This window comes from Heptranchias perlo, chromosome 3, assembly GCF_035084215.1.
Source record: "Heptranchias perlo isolate sHepPer1 chromosome 3, sHepPer1.hap1, whole genome shotgun sequence".
Taxonomy (NCBI): Eukaryota; Metazoa; Chordata; class Chondrichthyes; order Hexanchiformes; family Hexanchidae; genus Heptranchias; species Heptranchias perlo.
In genome coordinates this window covers 80,412,002-80,417,134 of record NC_090327.1, presented here as the reverse complement: position 1 = coordinate 80,417,134, position 5,133 = coordinate 80,412,002, and positions in this window count along the sequence as shown.

Sequence of the window (5,133 nt, the reverse complement as noted above, 5' to 3'; positions counted from 1 at the left end):
CACCTCAAACATTCATTCCCTCCACCACCAGCGCACCGTGGCTAGTGAGTACTATCCACAGGATGCACTGCAGCAACTCGCCAAGGCTTCTTCGACAGCACCTCCCAAACCCGCAACCTCTACTACCTGGAAGGACAAGGGCAGCAGGCACATAGGAACACCACCACCTGCACGTTCCCCTCCAAGTCACACACCATCCTGACTTGGAAATATATCACCATTCCTTCATTGTCGCTGGGTCAAAATCCTGAAACTCCTTACCTAACAGCACTGTGGGAGAACCTTCACCACACAGACTGCAGCGGCTCAAGAAGGCGGCTCGCCACATCCTTCTCAAGGGCAATTAGGGATAGGCAACAAATGCTGGCCTTGCCAGCGACGCCCACATCCCATGAATGAATTTAAAAAAACACTTCCTGTTATTTTGTTGCTCCGTCTTTTCTCACTACAATGGAATGCAATACTGATAACAATCCATCATGGTCTTGTTACAATGCTATCAGCCTATGGACCATGGCACATAAATCTACTTCTGTTCTTTAGTTATTGACAGGCCCAAGCTCATTCTGACACAAGTGTACTAATGGATAACAATGGCTTCACCAGAGTGCTGGGATACGTGTGTGTGCATGTGTAGTGAGAACAGGATTGGGCTCAGCTGTGATACCCAACATGAATGAACGTCCTACTGCTGCATGGTGCCTCGACTCAAACATGAAGAACAGCAAATTGAGCAAGGCACAGGATTGTGGCCAGTGCCTGTGAAACTTCGCTCTGAGGGGCGGGGAGAAATCTGGAGGGGAGAAAGAGTGCAAAAGCAGCCGAGTGAAGACGCCCTAGATTAAATTTGCGTTCCTCTGCTCTGTTCAGTGTGACCAAACTGCCTCACTTTTTCATGTTAAAAATTGAATATGAAACAAGGTGGTGTTCAATACCATGAATAATCTATTTGTGATCTGCTGAAATATTCTATTTAGAACAGTCAATTCATTCTTTGATTTTTATAGCAGTCAATCCGTGCCTGATGCAGACTTTCTACTCCTAGCACATTTCAGTACTTTAAAGAGACAGTATTAGTAAAATACTGACATCTAGTGGCAAAAAGTTCATGGTAATGGAAACATTTAAATCTGGAGAAAAAGAACTTGGGGCAAATTTTCATCTTTACCACCCGAGTGTTGAGCATCGCCTAGGCAGAAAGTAAAAATGAAAGTCCAGTGGAGAGTATTGTTCGCCTCTTACAGAACCTGCTGCATTTTCCTTCCATTAATTTTTTAATTTGTCAGGGCCGATTTGCCTGCCCCCCACCCTTTGCCTGGGCGCTGAATGGACACAGCATGCCCGAAGTGCACTGCGCCTGTCTAGGCCGAGCGGCGCCTGAACTTGATGGCTATGCCATTGCCGGGGGGGGTGCGGAGAAGCCCCAGAAATTCTTGATCTCTGTGCCCAGGGATTAGAATTTCCTCAGGGACAGGGGTCAGGAAAATCTACCCATCAACTTTATGTGATATTAATTATTTCTGGTGGGGACACCGTGGTATACAATCAGGAAGAAGTGAACTTTGGAGTCCTCAATATTGAAATCAAACATGGGCAAGGAAACCTCCTGCTTATTACCTTCAGCTGACGAATCTGTATCGATTCTCCCCATGTGATATCAAGCAACGGCTGAGTGTGCTGGAAACAGCGAAAGGTACATACCCAGACAACATCCTGGCTTTAGTGCTGAAGACCTGTGTTCCAGAACTAGCCACACCCCTAGCTACAATACAGGCATTTACCCGACAATGTAGGCAATAAATAAGGCCTTGCCACTGTCGCCCACATCCTGAGAACAAATACTAAAGGCTAGGGAAGGCGGGAGTTAAGATCTGGCCCAGATGATTCCCTAGAATGAAGTATTGCCCTAAGAATCAGCTCAGAGTGTTCAGAGCCCTGGTTTCCATGCCATCAATTATGGCAGTCCTGAGAGACCCCATTACTGTGCTAGGAGCTCAGGTAATGGAGCTCCTCTGCAAATGGCCCTGAAGGTGCTATGCACTCCAGGGTGGATTACATTTCTGCCAATCAGCCAAAGGTAACTGCACAATTGTGGGTAGTGAACTCCTCCATACTAGCTTCATACCATATCAAGTTATTTGCATACTCTCAAAAGACTTGATGCATTGATGGTGCTCAACAAGCAACCGTTCTTTTATAGGCAGGTCCTTGAGCTCAGCAACTTAGGGCAACCTGCAGCATGTGCTCCAGCCTTCTCATCTACTGCTAGCTGCACGTGTGCTGCGTACTTCACTTGGTGCTTCCCGCTCAAATTCTAATTCATCCCCTACAGTGGATATTCCTGGGCTGATGCTTGCAGCAGGTGGAGTGATTGATACACTGTGGTGGGAAGTGGATTAGGTTGCCTCTGGCCCTAATAACTCCTGCTCCTCAGATGGCCCTACAAAAAATACAATCGTAAAAGGTTCTATCGGAATATCCAAGGCTTCTTGCAATACCTTTTCAGTAACATCTGAAAAGATGTAATGGTATCAGGTAAGTTTGCAATTGGTAGAATGTGTATTTGAGAGAAACATGCCTGCCTCTCCAATTGTCTCAACCGAGAGTCTAGTCACTGTGGCAAGGGTCAGCTCCTCTTATAGATGACAGTGACTGCAGTTTTCAGCCCCTCCCTTCTGTTTCTTGCTTTCTTGGCAAAATGACAGGACAGAAATGAATGACTGACAGCTTCCTGAGTTGTATCAGAGGTATGCAATTTGCTACTGTGCTTTCAACAGCATCCAAAAAGAGTGAGGTGGTCTTCATCATCAGCCTACCCACCAATAGTGAGAGCTTCATTCAAGGGTCACGTAAGGATAAGATAGCATTCCATACGAGTATGTAGTTGATTAAAGCGAAAACAGATAAGCAGAGAACTCCCTTAACAGGGCAATCTTCCAGAGTGCTGAATTTCTCTCTCATCGGAGCTGTTTAAATCCACAGCAGAGGCTGCATTCACCTGCTCCGCCACCTCCTCCCACGTAGCCCTCACATTTTGTTGAGGAGGGTGCCCCTCTTACCCAAAAATGGCATGCCTTCTTGCCAGTACCTCCTAGGCTCTGTCACTAAAAGAAGCAATCTTATCTGCATCCTGAAAATTGTCTGATTTGGTAATCATTTTCCAACACTTTCTTGCACTTCCTGTTAGAAAACAGAATTGCAAGTACAGTTTTACGGTGGTGTACTTGGACTTTTAAGTCTCCAAACAAGAAATCCCCCCCCTGCCCCCCAATACGTTGACAACCTCAATGCTCTGCTGCTCCAATGTGTGCTGCACGAAGTGCCACTACCAGTTGAAGAGAATGTGTATCATAATCAAGAGTGCTAAATTTCTACCATTTCCAAACACACTGGTATGTGGGTGTTTATTGGCTTGCAATATTATGCATTACTCAGCCTCTAACTATAAAATCACCACAATCAATGGGTAAGACCCATCTTACAAAGTGTTTGAATGGAAAGGCTTGATCCATTCCAATCACAAGCCTCCTGTGGGCTGTTTGTTGGCAAGCTGTATTTGCGTGGGTAAATATGGTTTTGAATCCTGTGAACATCCAGCCACATAAATGTAGTTATAAAAAACACCCGTTTTTAATTCCCTTTGTTCTGGAATACCTCCAAAGAAAGTTAGAGCTATATCTTGACTGTATTATAATAGTCAGCCTGCCCGAGGCTGCAAGCAACACAAAGCTAATCACAGCGCTCTGATACCAGATAGCCACGCAAGTAGCAACCATGTTTCAAGGGTCAATATTACGTTGAGGGTTAGTGCAGAAAAAGTATCTTTACTATTTTGACATGGATGAGAATAATAAAGTTTGTAAATATACTGTTTTGACTGAGTACTGTTCATTTACCTATTTAATGATCAATAAATGAACATCCACCTACTGAAGTCAAGGAAATCATGTGGGGGTATTAGATATATCCTAGTAAGCCTGAGGACTGAGACAAGGGTTTGCTATTTGATTTGTTGGTCACACTATATTTGCCTGGATGCTGGGCAGGTAAAGGCACTCTGGTTTGTAAAGAACACTTACATAAGTGGCCAGGGACAATGAACCAAAGAAAATCCAGCTTAAAAACACAAAAACTAACAGACGCATAAAACTTCCTTAATACAGGAGCTAGAATGCATCCATCTCAATATTCCAAGGACTGACATACATTCTACACAAGAGGTGAGGGAGATTAGCACAGTGATTCAGATAATGATTTTCCATCCTTCTCCATCAAGAAGCACCTAGCTCCTGTTCAGTCTCCTGATATGACTGGCAAGATTTCTAACTCACCATGTGGTAAATCATTTAAAGGTCAATTAAGGATAATTAAAAATCAGTATTAGAAGAAATGAGTCAATAGAAAAGCAGATTGTAGCCTTGACCCAGATTAATAAGCATGCCTGCCTATAATACCAGCACAAATTGGCACTAAATTGGAAATTTCACTGAGGCTACAAATGTGGTTGAGTTTTAGAATGGAAAAATTCAATTTGGAATAGCAAGTTGGGGCAAGAGAATGCTGTCCAGGAAGCATAGTTAGCATCTGACTGTACATCTAACTGGGATCTGCTTCACATCAACAATGGATACCCAAAATGGGAAAGTGTTCCATTCCCCAGCACTTGCTTTTTATGTGGATTATGTGGAAAGTTGTCTACTGGGAAAGCATCCGTTAGCACAGCAGCAGTCAATGGGGGGGGGGGGAATCTGAGGAATGATCTGCTTTGTCCATTTTAAGCATTATGTGATAAAAGAGATCACACAATTCATGACTTCTGGGAGCAGAACACCATGGAAGCACTTACTGGATGATAGTGCTTCCTGGTGAACGGTGGAGCTATCCTAAAGGTATGTGGAGGATAAACAAATAAAAGGAACGTCAGCAAATATTTCCCAAAGGAGTTTTCCACTCTTCTTATTTATGGCAAGAGCAAGGCTGAATGTTTCCTTTGATTTTTTGCTCATGATGATATTTTTATATATCCCCAAGAAATAAATATTGAAAGCTGTTGCCAGGTGAAGGTAAATGTTAAACCTTACTATTCCAAGCTTCTAAAACTTTTTTAAAAAAAACATAAGGTGTATTACACAG